The 14810-nt window shown below is 40.6% G+C and overlaps 1 protein-coding gene across 1 annotated transcript in view; it reads left to right on the top strand.

The window, feature by feature from the left end:
- Positions 1 to 14810, top strand: part of LOC129836171 (E3 ubiquitin-protein ligase NEURL1-like) — a 71760-nt gene that overhangs the window by 4424 nt on the left and 52526 nt on the right. The gene's annotated exons all lie outside the window — the stretch shown is intronic.

Here is a 14810-nt window from a genome sequence, read left to right as displayed (position 1 = left end):
AACACAAATTGCTTGTCTATAACACATATTGCTTGTCTATAACACAAATTGCTTGTCTATAACACAAGTTGCTAGTCTATAACACAAATTGCTTGTCTATAACACATATTGCTTGTCTATAACACATATTGCTTGTCTATGACACAAATTGCTTGTCTATAACACATATTGCTTGTCTATAACACAAATTGCTTGTCTATAACACAAGTTGCTAGTCTATAACACAAATTGCTTGTCTATGACACAAATTGCTTGTCTATAACATATATTGCTTGTCTATGACACAAATTGCTTGTCTATAACACATATTGCTTGTCTATAACACAAATTGCTTGTCTATAACACAAGTTGCTAGTCTATAACACAAATTGCTTGTCTATAACACAAATTGCATGTATATAACACAAATTGCTTGTCTATAACACAAATTGCATGTCTATAACACAAGTTGCTTGTCTATAACACACATTGCTTGTCTATAACACAAATTGCATGTATATAACACAAGTTGCTAGTCTATAACACAAATTGCTTGTCTATAACACAAATTGCTTGTCTATAACACAAATTGCTTGTCTATAACACAAATTGCTTGTCTATAACACAAATTGCTTGTCTATAACACACATTGCTTGTCTATAACACAAATTGCATGTATATAACACAAATTGCTTGTCTGTAACACATGTTGCTTGTCTATAACACATATTGCTTGTCTATAACACAAATTGCTTGTCTATAACACACATTGCTTGTCTATAACACAAATTGCTTGTCTATAACACAAATTGCATGTATATAACACAAATTGCTTGTCTATAACACAAACATTATGAATGTATGATGCATAGAGGCACTGCAGTATATTGTTAACTTGATTAATGTGAGTGTGATTTGTTGATTAATTTCATAGTTGTTGGTACATGAAGCCAAAACACCATTTGTTCATGACTGAAATGATATACACATTCTGAAATGATGTACACATTCTTCAGACAACCTATGCAAACATCGTTAAAATGTTGTTTGTCACCATGCTTAAGGCTTATTTACAATATTGTGTAAATACCATTGCCAACAGATGCTAACAGAAAGAAATGTGAAACTAAATACAAAATGTAGATCCTGTATTTATTTTGTATAATCTTTATTTTATAAAACTTTTTCATTCCCCCAATTTCCTGTATTTGTAAGCAGACATTCAAATCCTCTATTCCTGGTGCTACTCTGGTGAAATAAGAAGTGAGTGTGGGTCAATCATAAGGCTAAGTCTGCCCAGAGTGTGTGTGTGCATTCGTGTGTGTGCATTCGTGCAAGTCTGTGTGTTGGTCCCGGATCTCTGGAGGATGTGTGTATTAAGCTGTGTTTTGTAGAGAAGCAAGCCTGGGGAGCTAGGGGTGACAGGTGGAAATTAGTTTGTATTTTATTTCATTTTTTCCCGTCATTTAGCAGACGCTCTTATACAGAGCGACTTACAGGAGCAATTAGGGATAAGTGCCTTGCTCAAGGGCACATCGACAGATTTCACCTAGTCAGCTTGGCGATTCGAACCAGCAACTTCTTGGGTTACTGGTCGAACCTGTTAACCGCTAGGCTAACTCCCAGCCCACACTTCAAAGAAGAGGAGAGAGGGGAGGTTCTGTTGCTATGCTGTGGGGCTCAGTTGCTGACAGATACCCTGGAAAGCTCCGTTGTCCCTGCAGTCTTAGAAACCTGCTTGACCCATGTTGCCACAGAAATTCTGTTCATGGCTTTATTATGCTTTGCTTGGCACATTGTACGAGGATAGTATGACACAATACCTGTTTTCTTGTGGAATCGTAATTGTGCATTACAAGGAGAATAGTATTATGATGACTACTGCCATGTGTATTATGAAGACATTATAGTATTCTGTTGACTAGTACCATGTGTATTATGAGGACATTATAGTATTATGATGACTAGTACCATGTGTTTTATGAAGACATTATAGTATTATGATTAGTACCATGTGTATTATGAAGACATTATATTATTATGATGACTAGTACCATGTGTATTATGAAGACATTATAGTATTATGATGACTAGTACCATGTGTATTATGAAGACATTATAGTATTATGATGACTAGTACCATGTGTATTATGAAGACATTATAGTATTATGATGACTAGTACCATGTGTATTATGAAGACATTATAGTATTATGATGACTAGTACCATGTGTATTATGAAGACATTATAGTATTATGATGACTAGTACCATGTGTATTATGAAGACATTATAGTATTATGATGACTAGTACCATGTGTATTATGAAGACATTATAGTATTATGATGAATAGTGACATGTGTATTATGAAGACATTATAGTATTATGATGACTAGTACCATGTGTATTATGAAGACATTATAGTATTATGATTAGTACCATGTGTATTATGAAGACATTATAGTATTATGATGACTAGTGTCATGTGTATTATGAAGCCATTATAGTATTATGATGACTAGTATCATGTGTATTATGAAGACATTATAGTATTATGATGACTAGTACCATGTGTATTATGAAGACATTATAGTATTATGATGACTAGTATCATGTGTATTATGAAGACATTATAGTATTATGATTAGTACCATGTGTATTATGAAGACATTATAGTATTATGATGACTAGTACCATGTGTATTATGAGGACATTATAGTATTATGATGACTAGTATCATGTGTATTATGAAGACATTATAGTATTATGATGATTAGTACCATGTGTATTATGAAGACATTATAGTATTATGATGAATAGTACCATGTGTATTATGAGGACATTATAGTATTATGATGACTAGTACCATGTGTATTATGAAGACATTATAGTATTATGATGACTAGTACCATGTGTATTATGAGGACATTATAGTATTATGATGACTAGTACCATGTGTATTATGAAGACATTATAGTATCATGATTAGTACCATGTGTATTATGAAGACATTATAGTATTATGATGAATAGTACCATGTGTATTATGAAGACATTATAGTATTATGATTAGTACCATGTGTATTATGAAGACATTATAGTATTATGATGACTAGTACCATGTGTATTATGAAGACATTATAGTATTATGATTAGTACCATGTGTATTATGAAGACATTATAGTATTATGATGAATAGTACCATGTGTATTATGAAGACATTATAGTATTATGATGACTAGTACCATGTGTATTATGAAGACATTATAGTATTATGATTAGTACCATGTGTATTATGAAGACATTATAGTATTATGATGAATAGTACCATGTGTATTATGAAGACATTATAGTATTATGATGACTAGTATCATGTGTATTATGAAGCCATTATAGTATTATGATGACTAGTACCATGTGTATTATGAAGACATTATAGTATTATGATGACTAGTACCATGTGTATTATGAGGACATTATAGTATTATGATGACTAGTACCATGTGTATTATGAAGACATTATAGTATTATGATGACTAGTACCATGTGTATTATGAAGACATTATAGTATTATGATGACTAGTACCATGTGTATTATGAAGACATTATAGTATTATGATGACTAGTACCATGTGTTTTATGAAGACATTATAGTATTATGATGACTAGTACCATGTGTATTATGAAGACATTATAGTATTATGATGACTAGTGTCATGTGTATTATGAAGACATTATGGTATTATGATTAGTACCATGTGTATTATGAAGACATTATAGTATTATGATGACTAGTACCATGTGTATTATGAAGACATTATAGTATTATGATGACTAGTGTCATGTGTATTATGAAGCCATTATAGTATTATGATGACTAGTACCATGTGTATTATGAAGACATTATAGTATTATGATTAGTACCATGTGTATTATGAAGACATTATAGTATTATGATTAGTACCATGTGTATTATGAAGACATTATAATATTATGATGACTAGTACCATGTGTATTATGAAGACATTATAGTATTATGATTAGTACCATGTGTATTATGAAGACATTATAGTATTATGATTAGTACTATGTGTATTATGAAGACATTATAGTATTATATTGACTAGTACCATGTGTATTATGAAGACATTATAGTATTATGATTAGTACCATGTGTATTATGAAGACATTATAGTATTATGATGACTAGTATCATGTGTATTATGAAGACATTATAGTATTATGATGACTAGTACCATGTGTATTATGAAGACATTATAGTATTATGATTAGTATCATGTGTATTATGAAGACATTATAGTATTATGATGACTAGTACCATGTGTATTATGAAGACATTATAGTATTATGATGAATAGTACCATGTGTATTATGAAGACATTATAGTATTATGATGACTAGTATCATGTGTATTATGAAGACATTATAGTATTATGATGACTAGTATCATGTGTATTATGAAGACATTATAGTATTATGATGACTAGTACCATGTGTATTATGAAGACATTATAGTATTATGATGACTAGTACCATGTGTATTATGAAGACATTATAGTATTATGATGAATAGTACCATGTGTATTATGAAGACATTATAGTATTATGATGACTAGTACCATGTGTATTATGAAGACATTATAGTATTATGATGAATAGTACCATGTGTATTATGAAGACATTATAGTATTATGATGACTAGTACCATGTGTATTATGAAGACATTATAGTATTATGATGACTAGTATCATGTGTATTATGAAGACATTATAGTATTATGTTGACTAGTACCATGTGTATTATGAAGACATTATAGTATTATGATGACTAGTACCATGTGTATTATGAAGACATTATAGTATTATGATTAGTATCATGTGTATTATGAAGACATTATAGTATTATGTTGACTAGTACCATGTGTATTATGAAGACATTATAGTATTATGATGACTAGTACCATGTGTATTATGAAGACATTATAGTATTATGATTAGTATCATGTGTATTATGAAGACATTATAGTATTATGTTGACTAGTACCATGTGTATTATGAAGACATTATAGTATTATGTTGACTAGTACCATGTGTATTATGAAGACATTATAGTATTATGATGACTAGTACCATGTGTATTATGAAGACATTATAGTATTATGTTGACTAGTACCATGTGTATTATGAAGACATTATAGTATTATGTTGACTAGTACCATGTGTATTATGAAGACATTATAGTATTATGTTGACTAGTACCATGTGTATTATGAAGACATTATAGTATTATGTTGACTAGTACCATGTGTATTATGAAGACATTATAGTATTATGTTGACTAGTACCATGTGTATTATGAAGACATTATAGTATTATGTTGACTAGTACCATGTGTATTATGAAGACATTATATTATTATGTTGACTAGTACCATGTGTATTATGAAGACATTATAGTATTATGTTGACTAGTACCATGTGTATTATGAAGACATTATAGTATTATGTTGACTAGTACCATGTGTATTATGAAGACATTATAGTATTATGTTGACTAGTACCATGTGTATTATGAAGACATTATAGTATTATGTTGACTAGTATCATGTGTATTATGAAGACATTATAGTATTATGATGACTAGTACCATGTGTATTATGAAGACATTATAGTATTATGATTAGTATCATGTGTATTATGAAGACATTATAGTATTATGTTGACTAGTACCATGTGTATTATGAAGACGATGCGTTTGGGCGGTAACCAAATGTTCATATGTGACCGACCACCTTGATTCGGTCCTATGTAGCAACATTTGAAATTGTGTTTTTTACATTGATAAAAGTAGAGACTCAGAGCTAGAAAATGGTATATCATACACTGCAGTTGAGAAACAATGGGAAATGAATTATTCTTTGAAAGTTGCTAAACTTGTGGTACACCTACTGGAGAGCTTTTCTTTATCTGCACCGGTTTAGCCTTTGCCCCACCCATATCTTTAAGGATTCACTTTTGAGGCCATGTGCTTAACAGAGGGAGTAAGGTAGTGTAGTAAACAACCAAAGATTAAAAATAAAAGTGGTGAAAGTAGTAGCAAAAAGTAGTAGTAAAAATACACTAATGCTTGGTCTATATCACAATCTGACTTTGGTGCAGGCCATGTTCTTCTTCACATGACCCTCTCTGGTAAACACACTATATCAAGTAAAATCAAAGTTTATTCGTCAGATACAGAGGATACAGAAGGTGTAAACGGTACAGTGAAATGGTTACTTGCATAGTGGAGTCTTTTGTTTAGACCCATAATGCCAACCCATACTATCATGCACCATGCACGAATCTGCAGGTAGCTAAAGTTAACCAACTTGGTTTCAATGTTAGCTAGCTAGCTAACATGAGGCTATAACTAGTAATGCATATGGCTTTCAAAGATACAAATGATATTACTACACAGCTCATACACGTAACATTAGCTAGCAAGCCAGCCAGCTAGCGTAAGCTAGCTAGCTAGCTAACAGTATGCTTTAACTTGCAATGAAAACGACTTTATCTCCTAACGTTTTGCACAAGTTGACTGCAGGTATTTACTTAAAGAGTAGCTACAAATATTTTTATTTGGATTCATGTGTGAGGCCATGTACTATGAAAAACTTAAAATAAATAGTTTCAATGGTATTGACGGTATTGAAAAACTGGCTATTTCCAAATACCCCAGTATTTGGGGCGGCAGGGCAGCCCAGTGGTTAGAGCGTTGGACTAGTAACCGAAAGGTTGCAAGTTGCAAGTTCAAATCCCCGAGCTGACATGGTACAAATCTGTCGTTAACCCACTGTTCCTAGGCTGTCATTGAAAATAAGAATTTGTTCTTAACTGACTTGCCTAGTTAAATAAAGGTTAAAAAATTCAATATACTGCCCAAGCCTAGAACACTCACCACTTATTATGATGTGTATTATGAAGACAATAGTATTATGATGACTAGTAACATGTGTATTATGATGACAAATTCTGTTTTATGTGGACAATACCATTATGAGGACTCAAGTGCTATTACATGAATGACAGTTATAAATGAAAGTGTCCCATGCTAAGATACAACCAGGAAGTCATTCCTCCAGCGTCAGTTAGGTCTCCTGAACAAATATTTGAATATTTATTCCAACTGATGGAACACTATTCACACTATGTGCCGTTATACTGTCACTAACCCGTGCAGTATGCAGATAAGAATTACATTCCCTCATAGATACATACAGTACATGCACTAAATAGGGAATAGGTGGTCAATTGAGACGCAGCCCACTCAGTCTAGTTAGACAACGATAGCAGGAAGATTCATTTACACTTTTACAAAGATGTTCATTGAAGGATGACAAGTCTTAGTCACACAGAAGCTGTGTGTGTTCCGACAGGGATTAGACTTGTCATTACTGTGAGGTCATTAGCGAAATAAGTCCTCACACGCGCACGCACGCACGCACACACACACGCACACACACACACACACACACACACACACACACACACACACACACACACACACACACACACACACACACACACACACACACACACACACACACACACACACTTCTCCAGGCTACGGAAGGAGAACCACAGTATGCACAATGTTTATCCATAAAGAGACATCCTTGACCTTTGGGAGAGTGGGAGAGAACAGGCATGTAAGGATTTTAAATGGACACGGACACAGACACGCACACACACACACACACTAATGAGGACGTTGCTGTGTTATGGGAGGCAGCTTCCGGACTAGTAGGTTAAATAGAGCCATTTTAGAGCCATGACGGTCACTGTGTGTGTGTGTGTGTGTGTGTGTGTGTGTGTGTGTGTGTGTGTGTGTGTGTGTGTGTGTGTGTGTGTGTGTGTGTGTGTGTGTGTGTGTGTGTGTGTGTGTGTGTGTGTGTGTGTGTGTGTGTGTGTGTGTGTGTGTGACAGACACCAACTTTGGACACGTTGCTGGAGCAGCTACGTGATCTGATACGAGCACCTTATCCCTACCTACAGTGCATTTGGAAAGTATTCAGACCTCTTGACTTTTTCACACAATACCCCATAATGACAAAGCGAAAAATGGTTTTTAGAAGTGTTTGCAAATGTATGAAAAATAAGAAACAGAAATACCTTATTGACATAAGTATTCAGACGCTTTGCTATGAGACTCAAAATTGAGCTCAGGTGCATCCTGTTTCCATTGATCATCCTTGAGATGTTTGTACAACTTAATTGGAGTCCACCTGTGGTAAATTTAATTAATTGGACATGATTTAGAAAGGCACACACCTGTCTATATAAGGTCCCACATTTGACAGTGCATGTCAGAGCAAAAACCAAGCCATGAGGTCGAAGGAATTGTCCGTAGAGCTCCGAGACAGGATTGTGTCAAGGCACAGATCTGGGGAAGCGTACCAAAACATTTCTGCAGCATTGAAGGTCCCCAAGAACACAGTGGCCTCCATCATTCTTAAATGGAAGAAGTTTGGAAACAGCAAGACTCTTCCTAGAGCTGGTCGCCGGCCAAACTGAGCAATCGGGGGAGAAGGGCCTTGGTCAGGGAGGTGACCAAGAACCCGATGTTCACTCGGACCGAGCTCAAGAGTTCCTCTGTGGAGATGGGAGAACCTTCCAGAAGGACAACCATCTCTGCAGCACTCCACCAATTTATGGTAGAGTGGCCAGACGGAAGCCACTCCTCAGTAAAAGGCACGACAGCCCACTTGGAGTTTGCCAAAAGGCCCCTTAAGGACTCTCAGACCATGGGAAACAAGATTCTCTAATCTGATGAAACCAAGACTGAACTCTTTTGCGTCATGTCTGGAGGATAACCTGGCACTATCCCTAAGGTGAAGCCTGGTAGTGGCAGCATCATGCTGTGGGAAAGTTTTTCAGCGGCAGGGACTGGGAGACTAGTCACACGGGAGTTGCTTCAGGTCAAGTCTCTGAATGTCCTTGAGTGGTCCAGCCAGAGCCTGGACTTGAACCTGATCAAACATCTCTGTAGAGACCTGGAAATAGCTCTGCAGCGACGCTACCCGTCCAACCTGACAGAGCTTGATAGGATTTGCAGATAAGCATGGGAGAAACTCCCCAAATATAGGTGTGCCAAGCTTGTAGCGTCATACCCAAGAAGACTCAAGGCTCTAATCGCTTCCAAATGGTCTGAATACTTATGTCAATGTAATATTTCAATGTTTTATTTTTAATACATTTGTAACAATGTCTAAAAACCTGTTTTTACTTTGTCATTATGGGTTATTGTGTGTAGATTGATGAGGGGGATGTCACAGCTGTCGCTTTCCTCATCCTCAGATGAGGTGAGGAGAGAAGGATCTTCTGACCAAAATGCGGAGTCTGGGAAATATGCCATCTTTATTTTATAACGAACACCGATGACAACGAAAACAAACACTTTCAAAACTTACAAAATAACAAACGACGTAGAACGGAACCTGAACATAAACTCACATAACAAACGTAAACTCACGGACAGGAACGTTACATCGGAACACACGAACAGCCAAACAGTCCCGTAAGTGAAACACATCGACAACGACGAAGACATCACAGGAGACAAATCACCCACAAACACACAGTGATAATGCCCTACCTAAATATGACTCTTGATTAGAGGAAAATGCAAACCACCTGCCTCTAATCAAGAGCCATACCAGGCAAACCGAAACCAACATAGAAACAGGTAACATAGACTGCCCACCCAAAACACATGCCCTGACCAAAAACACATAAAAACTAACATAAATAGGTCAGGACTGTTACAGTACCCCCCCCCCCAAGGTGCGAACGCCGGGCGCACCAGCACAAAGTCCAGGGGAGGGTCCGGGTGGGCAGTTGACCACGGTGGTGGTTCCGGTTCCGGACGCTGTCCCCATACCACCATAGTCACTCCCCTCTTCTGTCTACCCCTACCACTGACCACCCAAACATTACCTTCCCCTAAATAATCAGCTAGCACCGGAACAAGGGGCAGCACCGGGACAAGGGGTAGCACCGGGACAAGGGGCAGCACAAAAACAAGGGGCAGCACCAGGATAAGGACCATCACTGGAATAAGGGGCAGCACCGGGACAAGGGGCAGCACCGGGACAAGGGGCAGCACCGGGACAAGGGGCAGCACCGGGACAAGGGGCAGCACCGGGACAAGGGGCAGCACCGGGACAAGGGGCAGCACCGGGACAAGGGGCAGCACCGGGACAAGGGGCAGCACCGGGACAAGGGGCAGCACCGGGACAAGGGGCAGCACCGGGACAAGGGGCAGCACCGGGACAAGGGGCAGCACCGGGACAAGGGGCAACACCGGGACAAGGGGCAGATCCCGGCTGAAGGACTCTGGCAGGTCCTGTTTGGACGGCTCTGGCAGGTCCATGCTGGCTGACGGCTCTCGACGCTCATGGCAGACTGACGGCTCTCTACGCTCATGGCAGGCTGACGGCTCTCGACGCTCATGGCAGGCTGACGGCTCTCGACGCTCATGGCAGGCTGACGGCTCTCGACGCTCATGGCAGGCTGACGGCTCTCGACGCTCATGGCAGGCTGACGGCTTTCGACGCTCATGGCAGGCTGACGGCTCACGACGCTCATGGCGCTCTGACGGCTCTGGCTGCTCATGGCTCTCTGACGGCTCTGGCTGCTCATGGCTCACTGACGGCTCTGGCTGCTCATGGCTCTTTGACGGCTCTGGCTGCTCATGGCTCACTGACGGCTCTGGCTGCTCATGGCTCACTGACGGCTCTGGCTGCTCATGGCTCACTGACGGCTCTGGCAGATCCTGTCTGGTTAGCGGCTCTGGCAGATCCTGTCTGGTTGGCGGCTCTGGCAGATCCTGTCTGGTTGGCGGCTCTGGCAGATCCTGTCTGGTTGGCGGCTCTGGCAGATCCTGTCTGGTTGGCGGCTCTGGCAGATCCTGTCTGGCTGACGGCTCTAGCGGCTCCTGTCTGGCTGATGGCTCTAGCGGCTCCTGTCTGGCTGACGGCTCTGTAGGCTCATGGCAGACGGGCGGCTTTGCAGGCTCATGGCAGACGGGCGGCTTTGCAGGCTCCTGGCAGACGGATGGCTCAGATGGCGCTGGGAAGACGGATGGCTCAGATGGCGCTGGGAAGACAGATGGCTCAGATGGCGCTGGGGAGACGGATGGCTCAGATGGCGCTGGGGAGACGGATGGCTCAGATGGCGCTGGGGAGACGGATGGCTCTGGCCGGATATGGCGCACTGTAGACCTGGTGCGTGGTGCCGGAACTGGAGGCACCGTGCTAATGATAAGCACCTTCCTACTAGTGCGGGGAGCAGAGACAGGGCACACTGAACTCTCAAAGCGTACTCTATACCTGGTGCGTGGTACCGGCACTGGTGGCACCTGGCTGAGGGCACGCACCTCAGGACTAGTACGGGGAGAAGTGACAGTGTGTACAGGACTTGGGAGACGCACAGGTGGCTTAGTGCGTGGGGCCGGAACTGGAGGCACCGAACTGGATACACGCACTATAAGGAGAGTGCGTGGAGGAGGAACAGGGCTCTGGAAATGCACTGGTAGCCTAGTGCGTAATATAGGCACTGTAGGTACTAGGCTGGGGCGGGGAGGTGGCGCCGGAAATACCGGACCGTGCAGGCGTACTGGCTCTCTTGAGCATTGAGCCTGCCCAACCTTACCTGGTTGAATGCTCCCGGTCGCCCTGCCAGTGCGGCGAGGTGGAATAGCCCGCACTGGGCTATGCAGGCGAACCGGGGAAACCATGCGTAAGGCAGGTGCCATGTATGCCGGCCCGAGGAGACGCACTGGAGACCAGACGCGTTGAGCCGGCCTCATGACACCTGGCTCAATGCCCAATCTAGCCCTACCAGTGCGGGGAGGTGGAATAACCCGCACTGGGCTATGCACACGTACAGGAGACACCGTGCGCTCTACTGCGTAACACGGTGTCTGCCCGTACTCCCGCTCTCCACGGTTAGCCTGGGAAGTGGGCGCAGGTCTCCTACCTGCCCTTGGCCCACAACCCCTTAGCCCCCCCCCAAGAAATTTTTGGGAGTTACTCACGGGCTTTTCGGGCTTCCGTGCAAGACGTGTCCCCTCATAATTCCGGTTACGAGCTTGAATCTCCGGCTTCCATCCACGTCTCCTAGCTGCCTCCTCATACCAGCGCTCCTGGGCTGTGGCTGCCTCACTCTTCTCACGAGAGCAGCGATTTCCTCCAGTTTGCGCCCAGGGTCCTCTACCAGACAGGATCTCCTCCCAAGTCCAAAAGTCCTTGTTGCTCCGTCGAGCATTTTTCCCATACCGCTTGGTCTCTGTATTTTGGTGGGTGATTCTGTCACAGCTGTCGCTTTCCTCATCCTCAGATGAGGTGAGGAGAGAAGGATCTTCTGACCAAAATGCGGAGTCTGGGAAATATGCCATCTTTATTTTATAACGAACACCGATGACAACGAAAACAAACACTTTCAAAACTTACAAAATAACAAACGACGTAGAACGGAACCTGAACATAAACTCACATAACAAACGTAAACTCACGGACAGGAACGTTACATCGGAACACACGAACAGCCAAACAGTCCCGTAAGTGAAACACATCGACAACGACGAAGACATCACAGGAGACAAATCACCCACAAACACACAGTGATAATGCCCTACCTAAATATGACTCTTGATTAGAGGAAAATGCAAACCACCTGCCTCTAATCAAGAGCCATACCAGGCAAACCGAAACCAACATAGAAACAGGTAACATAGACTGCCCACCCAAAACACATGCCCTGACCAAAAACACATAAAAACTAACATAAATAGGTCAGGACTGTTACAGGGGAAAAAACGATTTAATCCATTTTAGAATAAGGCTGTAACGTAACAAAATGTGGGAAAAGTCAAGGGGTCTGGATACTTTCCAAATGCACTGTATTGACACACACAGTATCTCCCTCAAATACCTCGTATCCCTGCACATTGACTCAGTACTGGTACCCCGTATATATTGCCAAGTTGCCATTTCTCACTGTGTATTTGTTATTACGTGTTATTACTTTCTATTATATCTCTATTTTCTTCCTCTGCATTGTTGGGAAGGGCCCGTAAGTAAGCATTTCACTGTTAGTTTACGAAGCGTGTGACAAATAACTTTAAAAAAAATTGAAATACCCCTTGTGTCTTGCATTCCACTCTACCTGATTCATATAGTTACCTCTCTTGTGTACAGAAAGAAATCAATCAAACTGGACACTTAACTTAGGCTCCTAGCTCGCTTTTCGCCTTCGTAAATAGCTCGCTAACAGCCAATTAATCATCTTTGGCTAATGGAATCAAATTGAGGTATTCATCATTATAAACAATGTTTCAATGCAGAGCTTGAATAGGAGAGTGGCTCCATGTGTGAACTATGTGCTCACACAGAACATCACCGAAACAATTACCATAATTGGGCTTTTTCAGCTCACTATTATACTGTAGGAATTGTACCCTCAACTCTAAATATACACTCTCAGAAAAAAGGGTTCCAAAAGGGTTCTTTGGCTGTCCCTATAGGAGAACCCTTTTTCGTAGAACTCTTTCGGGTTCCATGTAGAACCCTCTGGGGAAAGGGTTCTACATTGAACCCAATAAGGTTCTACCTGGAACCAAAAAGGGTTCTTCTAAGTGTTCTCCTATGGGGACAGCTGAAGAAACCGTTTAGGTTCTAGATAGCACCTTGTTTTCTAAGAGTGTAACCAATGGCAGCGTGAGCACAAATTAGGCATGTGAAATCCTATCAACAGTATGTATGAGGTGGAAGGACCTGTTACACATGCCCTGACTTGGTGCTTCGTAATCATTGGCTTCATCACCCAATATGCTTACATCCTTCCACAGATGTTACTTGAGGTCAAATTGTAGGCATTGGGAATTTTTTATTTATTTAACTAGACAAGTCAGTTAAGAAGGAACTCCTGATCACGGCTGGTTGTGATACAGCCCGGGATCAAAACGGGGTCTGTAGTGACGTCTCTAGCACTGAGATGCAGTGCCTTAGACCGCTGCTCCACTCGGGAGCCCACTTATGGAGAATTAGAAGGGGAATTCTCTGGGAAGGTTGGTCATTCTGAATAACATCCTGCCGATGGTACAGATTTAGGATCTTAATTTCATCACTCTTTTGTTAATGATAATTTTCCTGTACTGCAGGAAATGCAAACTTGTAGTGTATTCAAGGTTTAAAAAGGCTTCTAAAGTTTGTAATTTCCACTTTTACAATTCTAACTTGATTTGCCGTAATATAAAATACATCAACCCCTACAAAGAAAATATCCATTACTTATAATCCACATAATAATTCACATTTCCTGTTGCTGCAGGATTATTTTACTGCTCTAGCAAACTGGCTCAAATTAAGATACTACATCTGTATTGAGGCACTCCAAGATCCCCAGGCACATTACAAATCCAGCTAGAGAGTGATAAGGTCATACAGTCTTATCCCCATACACCTTTTTTCCATATCTTTGTCTGGTAATGCTAGGACTATTTTCTTGCGGTGCGAAGCGCAGGTTAGCATTTTTCATCATGAATATTCTTCTGGAGGCAGCTCTGCGGAGTGGTCACTAGCTGGCACAGCTATAAAGTCATAAAACCACACTGCTACTGTATTTCTACTTGGGATATTGCTTTTCAACAGTAAAAGTTCAAACATCGCTCATCATTCAAACTGCCCCTAATGCCTAACCCTAACCTTAAAAATGGCCTTCAGTGACGTTTGAACTTTTACCGTTGAAAAGCAATATCCCCAGTATAAATACAAT

This window comes from Salvelinus fontinalis, chromosome 3, assembly GCF_029448725.1.
Source record: "Salvelinus fontinalis isolate EN_2023a chromosome 3, ASM2944872v1, whole genome shotgun sequence".
NCBI lineage: Eukaryota > Metazoa > Chordata > Actinopteri > Salmoniformes > Salmonidae > Salvelinus > Salvelinus fontinalis.
The sequence above is the reverse complement of the archived record's forward strand: the minus strand, read 5'-3'. Positions and strand labels throughout refer to the sequence as shown.